Genomic DNA, 13,118 nt, shown 5'->3' on the forward strand with positions numbered 1-13,118 from the left:
AGCCTGGGAACCATAGCTATTGAGGCCAACTCCTTGGAAGGAAAGTTATGACCAACCTAGATAGCATATTCAAAAGCAGAGACATTACTTTGCCAACAAAGGTCCGTCTAGTCAAGGCTATGGTTTTTCCAGTGGCCATGTATGGATATGAAAGTTGGACTGTGAAGAAAGCTGAGCACCGAAGAATTGATGCTTTTGAACTGTGGTGTTGGAGAAGACTCTTGAGTCCCTTGGACTGCAAGGAGATCCAACCAGTCCATTCTGAAGGAGATCAGTCCTGGGTGTTCTTTGGAAGGAATGATGCTAAAGCTGAAACTCCAGTACTTTGGCCACCTCATGGAAAGAGTTGACTCATTGGAAAAAGCTCTGATGCTGGGAGGGATTGGAGGCAGGAGGAGAAGGGGACGACAGAGGATGAGATGGCTGGATGGCGTCACCGACTTGATGGATAAGAGTGTGAGTGAACTCCGGGAGTTGGTGATGGACAGGGAGGCCTGGCATGCTGCGATTCATGGGGTCGCAAAGAGTCTGACACAACTGAGAGACTGAACTGAACTGAACTCAGGCCTGAGCGCCCTAGAGCCTGTGCTCTGAAGCAAGAGAAGCCACTGTGATGAGAAACTCCTGCACTGCAACTGAAGAGTGCGGTGCTTAGTCCCTCAGTCGTGTCCAACTCCTTTCAACCCCATGGACTGTAGCCCTCCAGGCTCCTCATGGGGATTCTCCAGGAAAGAATACTGGAGTGGGTTGCCATGCCCTCCTCCAGAGGATCTTTCCAACCCAGGGATTGAAGCAAGGTCTCCCACATTGCAGGGATTCTTTACCGTCTGAGCCACCAAGGAAACCCAAACCTGCTGCAACTCAAGAAAAGCCTGTGTAGCAACAAAGACCCAGCATGGCCAAAAAATAAATAAATTATTTTAAAAACTTTTGTAGTTGATATTTAATATAAAGTGCATACAACAAACTAATTTTAAGTGTTCAGTTCCATACATTTTATAAACACCCATCTCTAAGTTTTAAAACATATTTATTGCTCCCCAAATCCATAGCATTAATAGCAAATGTTTTAAAGGGAAAATTATCTCCTTCTCTAGCAAAACACAGTTTTAAATTCTCCTGATAGCCTCCTTACTCACATATCCACCTAAGCTGTAGAAGCAGCCATTTCCTCTCCTGCTTTAGCATTGTATCTTACACAATTTTCATGTTACTTAAACCAGTTTTTGTTAGTGTTCTCAATCGAGGTATAATTTATGTACAATAACTATGAGCCTTTTTCATAGTTCTTTGAATTTTGGAATGCATATACAGTATTGTACAGTTTCTACAACGACCACACTCAAGATATATTATTAGAATAGTTGCATTACCCTCTTTGTAGTCAATGGAATTGTTGCGATGGTTTGTATAAGGCAGGTATCCCCAACCTCCAGACCATGGACTGGTACCGGTCCATGGCCTGTTAGGAACCAGGCCACACAGCAGGAAGTGAGCAGCAGGCGAAACTGGCGACCACTGGTATAACAGATTCTTTGTCTTAAAAGGAAGGAAAGTTGACCTCTGACAAAGGAAAATGATATCTGATTACAAAATAGGTACACATCTTTTCTTTAGTTTCCTTTGAGCAGTCAAGCAGCCTCTTAAGTTGTGTTCAGCCCCTCAAAAGGTTAATTGCTTGGGTCTGTATGGATGTGAGAGTTGGACTGTGAAGAAGGCTGAACGCCGAAGAATTGATGCTTTTGAACTGTGGTGTTGGAGAAGACTCTTGAGAGTCCCTTGGACTGCAAGGAGATCCAACCAGTCCATTCTGAAGGAGATCAGCCCTGGGATCTCTTTGGAAGGAATGATGCTAAAGCTGAAACTCCAGTACTTCGGCCACCTCATGCAAAGAGTTGACTCATTGGAAAAGACTCTGATGCTGGGAGGGATTGGGGGCAGGAGGAGAAGGGGACGACAGAGGATGAGATGGCTGGATGGCATCACTGACTCGATGGACGTGAATCTGAGTGAACTCCGGGAGTTGGTGATGGACAGGGAGGCCTGGCATGCTGCGATTCATGGGGTCGCAAAGAGTCGGAGACGACTGAGCGACTGAACTGAACTGAACAGCCCTGGAGGAGGCAATGGCAACCCACTCCAGCATCCTTGCCTGGAGAATCCCCATGGACAGAGGAGCCTGCTGGGCTACAGTCCACAGGGCCACAAAGAGCAACTGAAGCAACTTAGCACACACACACAACAGTGGTGACAGAGGTCTATTTATTTTGTTTCACTAAACTGAGGTGTCTAAAGAGGGAGAAAGGGGAAGAGGGAAGACAAAACATTTCAATCACTGATACTAGGAAGATGTGGTATCCAGAGAGCAGATATAATTTGGACAATGTTGAAGACAAAACAGAAACCCTGGGACAGTGGGGGTTTTCTGGAAAGAACCAGGGGCTGTGTCCAATCCCCAAGTAAACAAGAGAACCAGGATCCCAACACATAAAGAGAACTTATTCCTTGAGAGAAGAGGGCAAGATCCTAGCGAAGTCTGGGCTGCAATTGCCTTCTGACAAAGAACGGTTTCTGACTACAGTTTGTTCTGGGGTCTGGAAAAAAGGCTGTTTGAGGGAACGCAAATGGATGGCAACTGTCCAAACTGCAAAGCAGTGGAAAAAAAGCCCTCTGTGCCCCCAGAGCACACACTTCCCTGCAATGCCTGCTTTTTCATTTCACAGGCTAGGAAGACTAATGTACAGTCTGCTTTGAATGCTTAGGCGGTGACAAAGACAGATCTGGGTGCCATGTCCTACAACTGTTGGGAAGTGAATATACCCAGGGAGATATATTTTTCAGGCCATCTAATCTACAAAAACAACCACAGAAACAGCCATAACCTGCTGAATGTTGTATGGCAAGAGAAATCTTTGCAGCACATCTTTCAAGCTGTGTACTTCCCATACCTTTCCCAGATTCACTGTTGAAGATTGAAGCTTCCTCCCAAGGCTTGACTTCCTGAATTATTTTTGGAGTGGAAAAAGTCTTTTTTTTTTTTTTTTTTTTCATATTTTAAAAGTGCCCTGAGACAGCTCAGCCTGTTTCACATTCTCACTGTCTCACATTCCTAGCCTGGCTCCCTGCCCTGTTACAGTGAGGCTCTCTAAGCCTCCAAATCCTTACAGGCTGGACTTTAGAGAAAGGCTGGCTCCAGTGAGGGGTGGACAGAGGAGAAAACTGCAATCAGAAGTGAATCAGACTGCTTTAAAGCACATCAGACTTAATTTTTCAGTCTTCCTTTTCTTTTAACCATTATTTAATTTATTTACATACTTAGTATCCATGCAAGCAAATGTACATCCATTGCAGAAACTAAAAAATTCAAAGAAATAATTTTAAAAAAAACCAAAAACATAGTGTCCGGGAATAGCTATACTATAACGTTTGATCTGACGCGGAACTTTTCAGACTTTTTTCCCCGTTAAAATATATTTTAACGGGCTCATAATATAATATTATTAAAAACCTATCCTTCTCATAGATTACTATGGATGTCTTTCAGATCAGTAGATGCAGAACTACATAATCATTTTGAATGCTGCTGCTGCTGCTGCTGCTAAGTCGCTTCAGTCGTGTCCGACTCTGTGCGACCCCATAGACGGTAGCCCACCAGGCTCCCCCGTCAGCTATCTACTATTCCATTAGGCATGTGTAAAGTAATTTTGCTTCCCATGTTATCCAGAGCCCAGCCAGTCATTATATATTAATGACTCAATATATATCATTAATTGAATGAATGGCATCTGGTCCCATCACTTTATGGGAAATAGATGGGGAAACAGTGGAAACAGTGGCTGACTTTATTTTTTTGGGCTCCAAAATCACTGCAGATGGTGACTGCAGCCATGAAATTAAAAGACGCTTACTCCTTGGAAGAAAAGTTATGACCAACCTACATAGCATATTGAAAAGCAGAGACATTACTTTGCCAACAAAGGTCTGTCTAGTCAAGGCTATGGTTTTTCCAGTGGTCATGTATGGATGTGAGAGTTGGACTGTGAAGAAGGCTGAACGCCGAAGAATTGATGCTTTTGAACTGTGATGTTGGAGAAGACGCTTGGATCTCCTGCGAGGAGATCCAACCAGTCCATTCTAAAGGAGATCAACCCTGGGTTTCTTTGAAGGGAATGATGCTAAAGCTGAAACTCCAGTACTTTGGCCACCTCATGCAAAGGGTTGACTCATTGGAAAAGACTCTGATGCTGGGAGGGATTGGGGGCAGGAGGAGAAGGGGACAACAGAGGGTGAGATGGCTGGATGGCATCAGTGACTCGATGGACGTGAGTCTGAGTGAACTCCGGGAGTTGGTGATGGACAGGGAGGCCTGGTGTGCTGTGATTCATGGGATTGCAAAGAGTCAGACACGACTGAGCAACTGAACTGAACTGAACTGAATGTAGCCAAAGTATTTGTTTTTAACAGTTTTAAAAATTTATTTGGCTGCATTGGATCTCAGTGCCAAACTTGGGATCTTTCACTGTGGCGCACAGGCCCGTCATTGCCGTTGTGCTCTGACTCGCTAGTTGCGGCACACAGGTTTAGTTACTCCTCGGTATGTGGATCTTAGTTCCCCGACCAGGGATCGAACCCGTATTCCCTGCACTGCAGGCAGACTCTTTTTTTTTTTTTTGCAGATGTACTCTTAACCACTGGACCACCAGGGACGTCCCTCAAGATATTTAATTGTCCCATTCATTTTTGTCCATTTTCTCTGTCTTTGAAAAAGACTTTTCTTTTTTTAGAAAGTTAGTTGTAGGTTCACAGCAAAATGAAAAGGAAGGTACAGATATTCCTGTATACTCATTGACCCCACATATGCGCAGCCTATCTATTATCAATATTTCTCACCAGAGTGGTACATTTGTTATAATGGCTGAACCTACATGGACACATCATAATCGCCATAAGTCCATAGTTTGCCTTATGGCTCACAATTGTTTTATACATTCTATGGGTTTGGACATATGTATAATGACATGTATCCATTATTATGGTAACAGAGTAGTTTCTTATTCCTGAAGAACCTCTGTGCTCTACCTCTTCATTCCCCTACTCCCAAATCCTGGCAACCACTGATCTTTTACTGTCTTCATAGTTTTACCTTCTCTAGAATGTCATTTAGTTGGAATCAAACAGTATATCTTAAAAATTGTTCTCATCCCAACACTTGGGAATCAATTGCTAGCTGGCAACATTATGTGTGGAGGAAGTAAAGGAAGTCTAGCTGTAATAACAATTATCTTACATACATACACATTTATTTATACATATGATTTCACTTGAGCTTCATAACAACTCTATGAGAGGCAAAATGGAAGCGAAGAGAGGTATTCCAATAGCAAGTGGCAGAACCCAGACTTGCCTAGAGATAACTGTGTATGTGTGAAGCTGTTTCCAAACTCAAGTTTGGCTGCTCACTGCTCAAAAGCCAGTACTCAGACTTCCCTGGTGGCACAGTGGATAAGAATCCGCCTGCCGATACAGAGGACATGGGTTCGAACACTTGTCTGGGAAGATCCCACATGCCGCAGAGCAACAAAGCCTGTGCACACAGCCACTGAAGAATATGCACTGGAAGCCCTAGAGCCGCAAATATTGAGCTGCAGCGAAGTGCTGCAGCGACTGAAGCCCACACGCCTAGAGCCCATGCTCTGCGAAAAGAGAAGCCGCCATAGTGAAAAGCCTGCCCACTGTGATGAGGAGTAGCCTCTGTGCACAGCAGCGTAGACCCAGTACAACCAGATAAAAGAAAAAAGCCAATACTCAAGAGACTGGACTTCGTTGGAAAGGGAAAGGTTCCTTTATTCAGAAGACTGGCAACCTGAGAAGAAGGCAGACATGTGTTTCAGAACCAACTCTGAAGATTCTGCTAGGCCATGACAGTTTTTGAAAGGGGAATAGGGGGCATAATCTCAGTTCATCATTAAGGCAGGGGGTCAGATTCTCTGCCAATTTCTGCTGTGTGCAGACTTGCTAACTCCGCATAATCTTCCTTTAGATGCTATTTTTCTTTTTTAGGCCTCCAGAACTGTGAGACAATAAAATTCTATTGTCGTAAGCCACCTTGTGTGTGTGACTTTGATCTGGCCACCCTACGAAACTAGCACAGGGTCCTTGTGATCTACACAGCTAATCCTTCAACCATGCTACCTTGAGATCGCGTCTTACATGAAATCACAATTTTTCTTCATTGTTTAAGCTATTTTTTGCTGGAAAGGGTTTCTGTTGTTTAGCCATTTCCGACTCTTCGACCCCATGGATTATAGCCCACCAGGCTCCTCTGTCCATGGCTTTTCCCAGGCAAGAATACTGGAGTGGGTTGCCGTTTCCTTCCCCAGGAGATCTTCCTGAACCAGAGGTGGAACCCAGGTCTCCTGCATTGGCAGGTGGATTCTTTACCACTGTGCCACCCATATAACATTGTGTCAAGTTTAAGGTGTAAAACAGGATGATTTGATACATTTATATAAATATGTGAAATGATTACCATAATAAGATTGAGATTGGCCCATTTGTTAAATTTCTACATTTCATGCTGCAGTTTAAAGTGACCTAAACAACATATCATCTTCGCAAAACTGAGAACTCCTTGTGAATTCCAGTTCTTTGAGATAAATTTCTGAGTTAGAATGCCCAGTGAGGCCTCCCTGGAGCTTAAATAAGTTTGTTTTGGAGGAAAAATTTTCCCTTCCCTTCTAGGTTCATCAGCTGGTCTAATATTTACATTGACATAAAACAGATTAATAGGAGAAAAGCAAATTTAATCACATAAATATATACAGCAGTCCCACAAAGACAAACTCAAAGGCAGTCAGGCAGTTGAGGTTTATATACCATCCTGGGGCTTTCCTGGTCGCTCAGCTGGTCAAGACTCTCCCTGCAATGCAGGAGACCCCAGTTTCGATTCCTGGATCAGTAAGATCCCTTGGAGAAGGGATAGGCTACCCGCTCCAGCATTCTTGGGCTTCCCTGGTGGCCCAGACAGTAAAGAATCTGCCTGCAATGCGGGAGATCTGGGTTTGATCCCTGGGTTGGAAAGATCCCATGGAGGAGGGCATGGCAACCAACTCCAGTATTCTTGCCTGGAGCATCCCCCTGGACAGAGGAGCCTGGCGGATTGCAGTCCATGGGGTTGCAAAGAGTTGGACTCAACTGAGCGGCTAAGCGCAGCACAGCACAGCACATACAATCCTGAGCTAAGGAGAAGAGGGAAGTGGTGGGGACTTCAAAGAGGCAGAAGACAGTTCACAAGAATACGACAAGAGCAAATGGTTGTTACATGCATGTTTATTATGGCACACAAATAAGTCTTTCTGATGTATAAAAGTATCTCTGGGGATAGCTCTCTTTCTGATATAGGCTCCCTATCTAAATTCTCTTAAGCAGTTAGTTCAGTTCAGTTCAGTCGCTCAGTCGTGTCTGACTCTTTGTGACCACATGAATTGTAGCACACCAGGCCTCTCTGTCCATCACCACCTCCCGGAGTTCACCCAAACTCATGTCCATCGAGTCAGTGATGCCATCCAGCCATCTCATCCTCTGTCGTCCCCTTCTCCTCCTGCCCCCAATCCCTCCCAGCATCAGAGTCTTTTCCAATGAGTCAACTCTTCGCATGAAGTGGCTGAAGTACTGGAGTTTCAGCTTTAGCATCATTCCTTCCAAAGAACACCCAGGACTGATCTCCTTCAGAATGGACTGGTTGGATCTCCTTGCAGTCCAAGGGACTCTCAGGAGTCTTCTCCAGCACCACAGTTCAAAAGCATCAATTCTTCGGCGCTCAGCCTTCTTCACAGTCCAACTCTCACATCCATACATGACCACTGGAAAAACCATAGCCTTAACTAGACGGACCTTAGTCGGCAAAGTAATGTCTCTGCTTTTCAATGTGCTATGTAGGTTGGTCATAACTTTTCTTCCAAGGAGTAAGCATCTTTTAATTTCATGGCTGCAGTCACCGTCTGCAGTGATTTTGGAGCCCCCCAAAATAAAGTCAGCCACTGTTTCCACTGTTTCCCCATCTATTTCCCATGAAGTGATGGGACCAGATGCCATGATCTTCGTTTTCTGAATGTTGAGCTTTAAGCCAACTTTTTCACTCCCCTGTTTCACTTTCATCAAGAGGCTTTTTAGTTCCTCTTCATTTTCTTCCATAAGGGTGGTGTCATCTGCATATCTGAGTTTATTAATATTTCTCCCGGCAATCTTGATTCCAGCTTGTGCTTCTTCCAGCCCAGCGTTTCTCATGATGTACTCTGCATATAAGTTAAATGAGCAGGGTGACAATATACAGCCTTGATGTACTCCTTTTCCTATTTGGAACCAGTCTGTTGTTCCATGCCCAGTTCTAACTGTTGCTTCCTGACCTGCATATAGGTTTCTCAACAGGCAGGTCAGGTGGTCTGGTATTCCCATCTCTTTCAGAATTTTCCACAGTTTCTTGTGATCCACACAGTCAAAGGCTTTGGCATAGTCAATAAAGCAGAAATAGATGTTTTTCTGGAACTCTCTTGCTTTTTCCATGATCCAGCAGATGTTGGCAATTTGATCTCTGGTTCCTCTGCCTTTTCTAAAACCAGCTTGAACATCTGGAAGTTCCCAACCCGAGGATCGACTTATGTTTTGGTCTCCTGCATTGGCAGGCAGGTTCTTTACCACTAGCGCCACCTGGGAAACCCCCACACCTGTAAAGCTGGACCAGCCGTAACTGTAAGCCTTTCTACATTCACTTTTTAAAATTATTAATATTTTTATTTTTTAAAAAGTTTTTGACGATCTCAGTTCCCTGTCCAGGAACCAGGGCCCTAGGCAGTGAAAGCACAGAGTCCTAACCGCAGGGCCACCAACGAACTCCCTCTGTGTGCACCTTAAATACATTTATTTAATGCTCTTTAACCCCATTGTGGCAGAAAGTGAAGAGGAACTAAAAAGCCTCTTGATGAAAGTGAAAGTGAAGAGTGAAAAAGTTCGCCTAAAGCTCAACATTCAGAAAATGAAGATCATGGCATCCGGTCCCATCACTTCATGGGAAATAGATGGGGAAACAGTGGAAACAGTGGCTGACTTTATTTTGGGGGGCTCCAAAATCACTGCAGACGGTGACTGCAGTCATGAAATTAAAAGACGCTTACTCCTTGAAAGAAAAGTTATGACCAACCTAGATAGCATATTGAAAAGCAGAGACATTACTTTGCCGACTAGTAAGGTCCGTCTAGTGAAGGCTATGGTTTTTCCAGTGGTCATGTATGGATGTGAGAGTTGGACTGTGAAGAAGGCTGAGCGCCGAAGAATTGATGCTTTTGAACTGTGGTGTTAGAGAAGACTCTTGAGAGTCCCTTGGACTGCAAGGAGATCCAACCAGTCCATTCTGAAGGAGATCAGTCCTGGGTGTTCTTTGGAAGGAATGATGCTAAAGCTGAAACTCCAGTACTTCGGCCACTTCATGCGAAGAGTTGACTCATTGGAAAAGACTCTGATGCTGGGAGGGATTGGGGGCAGGAGGAGAAGGGGACGACAGAAGATGAGATGGCTGGATGGCATCACTGACTCGATGGACATGAGTTTGGGTGAACTCCGGGAGGTGGTGATGGACAGGGAGGCCTGGTGTGCTTCGATTCATGGGGTCGCACGACTGAGCGACTGAACTGAACTGAACCCCATTTTGATAATGAAAACCCTGAGGTTCTGAGAGGTTAAGTAACTTTCTTGAGGTTATGCAGTCAGTAAGTGGTGGAGTCTGAATTCATACACTGCTTCTGAACTGGAAATCTCCAGCTCTGTTTCGACCGCAAAGGGAGATAATCTTCCCATTTAACAAAGTCCATTGTTGGTGAACAATGCCTGCTTGTTCTGGAAGGAAGGGATGGGATAAGCCTAGACTACCCAGAGCCAGGAAGAACCTCTAGAGCCACTGCCTCTAAAACTATTAAGCTCTTTCCAAAGGTTTAAAGTCCTTTTCTGCCAGTCCAACCTCCGTAGAGCAGCTCTCCACAGCTGAGCAGCTTCCTGGTGCTTGTTGGTATTCTGTCCCACACATCCTCCCAAGGAAAATAGCTCCAGGGTGTTTTAAAGCCTTTACTTAGGACAGCTCCACTCCACGCCCCCTCCAGGCTGCTAGCCCTTCTGCCTCCCACTGAGAAACCCTTCAGAACACCTTCCTTCACTTGAGTTCCGGGTCTCCCAGAACATCCCACCTTGGGCCTGCCCTGGAAAATTGTCCAGTTGTGCTGAGACAAAGGTGGGTGGGGAGAGAGGGGAGGTGGGAGAGGGGGCCCCCAAAAGCTCACTGGAGAGCAGACTCTGGCAGTCCCCCCAAAGGAACTCTTCTACTCCTCCGTGAAAACTCGCATCAGGGGTGAATGGTAAGGAAGAGGGGACTGAGCCCCAAGGTCCAGGGTGTCAAACACAAGCAGAGGGAGGCCACAGAGACCAGGAGTGCCCCTCCAGTTTGGAGTCGATGACTGACACCCTCTGATGGTTTTGCATTAAAAAAAAAAATCACTTTTAATTTTTCACAGTGGATTTCAAGGTGGCAGTTCTCTGTCTTATGAATGCACTGTAATAATTTCCAATACTTTTTAGGTTAAAATAACCAAACTGAGTTCACCTTATTGAAGAAAAGTCTGAACACATTCACATTCACTTTTTTTTTTTTTGGCCACTTGGCATCTGGGATCTTAGTTCCCTGACCAGGGATCAACCCATGCCCCCTGCATTGGAAGCACAGAGTCTTAACCACTGGACCACTAGGGAGGCTCCCATATTCACTATTTTTTTTGCTTCTAAATCAATAGTATATCTCCTGCTGGTCCTGAATTCTTACTGTCATTTGTCTCTGTCCAGTCATAATTAAAATGCAATAAACTGAGACTTCTTGGTGGTCCACTGGCTAAGACTCTGTGTTCCCAATGCAAGGGGTATGGGTTCGATCCCTGGTCAGGGAACTAGATACCAGATGCTGGAACTAAGAGTTTTCATGCCTCACCTAAAGATCCTGCATGCTGCAACTAAGACCCAGCACAGCCAAATAAATACATATTTTAAATGCAATAAAGGAGGCGGACGCCAGTCAGAAACCACTAGAATTGATGGAATAAAAACTTGCCTAGCCACAGAAATCCAAAACTGATGCAAAGAGCTTGTGCTTGTGGAAGCTGCTTTCCGCTTCCTGTTCCTGCTTTGTGGTATTTATCGATTAGGGCAAAAGACTCTGTTGAGTTTGTAAACACATGCAGCAAAATGTTCTTGGTCTCTTCAAAGTTGTTATATACTTATCAAATGAAAGAAAATGTACCACCTAAAAGTTGAGAGTTATGTTTTATTCAGTGAACATACAGAGAACTTAGCCTGGGAGACAGGCTTTCAGAGAGCTCTGAGGGATATTTACCTGGTTGGTCCAGTGGTTGAGACTCCACACTTCCACTGCAAGCAGCATGGGTTCAATCTCTGGTTGGGGAACTAAGATCCCACATGCATGGGGCGCAACCAAAAACAAAAATTCTCTGAGGAACTATTCCAAAGAGGTAAGGGAGGAGCCAGGATTTATAGGAGTGTTTGCAATGGAAACAGTGACAGCCTTTATTTTCTTGCGCTCCGAAATCATTGCAGACGGTGACTGCAGCCATGAAATTAAAAGATGCTTGCTTCTTGGGAGAAAAGCTATGCCAGACCTAGACAGCGTATTAAAAAGCAGACATGTTACTTCACTGACAAAGGTCTGTCTAGTCAAAGCTATGTGATAGGGCCCATATGGAGTCTCACTGATAAGATGGCTCATTATGTAGACTTCACAAACGAAGAATAAAATCACAGTGATCTATGAGACTGACCAAATTGCGCAAATGGCATCCTGTTATCTCACTGTTATCGCCTATCTTCTCAAAGCTGCAAGACCACCAGATTCCAGACCTCTGGCTACGTGACCATCTCTTCAGAGAACTTTTCATTGGTGGGGTATAAGAAGGACTCCGTCAGAAAGGGAGAACGCTGGTTCTCCTTAAGGGCCAGTCACCTTCTCTTTTCCCTCTAATAAATTTCCTTCTTCTTGCCTAACTGTCCAGCTTGCTCTCTTTTTCTTTGCACTTGACTTACACTATGGTTTTTCCAGTAGCCATGTATGGATGAGAGAGTTGGACCATAAAGAAAGCTGAGTGTCGAAGAATTGATGCTTTTGAACTGTGGTGTTGGAAAGACTCTCGAGAGTCCCTTGGACTGCAAGGAGATCAAATCAGTCAATCTTAAGGAAATCAGTCCTGAATATTCATTGGAAGGACTGATGTTGAAGCTGAAGCTCCAGTACTTTGGCCACCTGATGCAAAGAACTGTTTAGAAAAGACCCTGATGCTGGGAAAGATTGCAGGCAAGAGGAGAAGGGGACAACAGAGGATGAGATGATTGGATGGCATCGCTGACTCAATGGACACGGGTTTGAGCAAGCTCTGAGAGTGGGTGATGGACAGGGAAACCAGGCATGCTGCAGCCCACGGGGTCACAAAGAGTCAGACACGACTGAGTAACTGAACTGACTGCCTGACTGACTTGCAATGAAGACCAGGTAGTGGGATCATCAAATGATTGCTGTTCATTAAAGAAAATCATATATCTCAAGTTAAGGAATTTAGTGCTTTTCTGTGAATGGGGAGATGTAAAGTCTGGGCTCATGGAAAGCATTCCTCTGATATACATCTCAGCTATCTGGAGCCAGTATCCTGGGTTTGCTCATCCTAAGTCTTTTCCCGGTGTACCATGGAGGGGCAGGGCAGGGGCAGGGGTGGTGGTGGAATGGGATGGTGGCTCTAATGTGGTGGCTTGATGGCTGCGACATTCTTTGTTTAATGACATGGTAGGTGGCTTTCTTAGTTCACACTATTAACCACCATCATGGTGTGAGGTTGGAGGGCAACAGGACAAATGTCAACAGAGGCATGAGTGCTTAAGGATAGGGCTGCTGGCTCTGCTGAGTTAACGTCTCGGACTAACACCTCAAAACTCCTCAGGCAACTGAAACTTCAAATAGCAGCATGCCCTCTGTGATCAGCTTCTTCCATGAGGAGGACTTATTTACAGCAAAGTTCCAGGTC

This window comes from Budorcas taxicolor, chromosome 1 (genome assembly GCF_023091745.1).
Source record: "Budorcas taxicolor isolate Tak-1 chromosome 1, Takin1.1, whole genome shotgun sequence".
NCBI classification, from domain to species: domain Eukaryota; kingdom Metazoa; phylum Chordata; class Mammalia; order Artiodactyla; family Bovidae; genus Budorcas; species Budorcas taxicolor.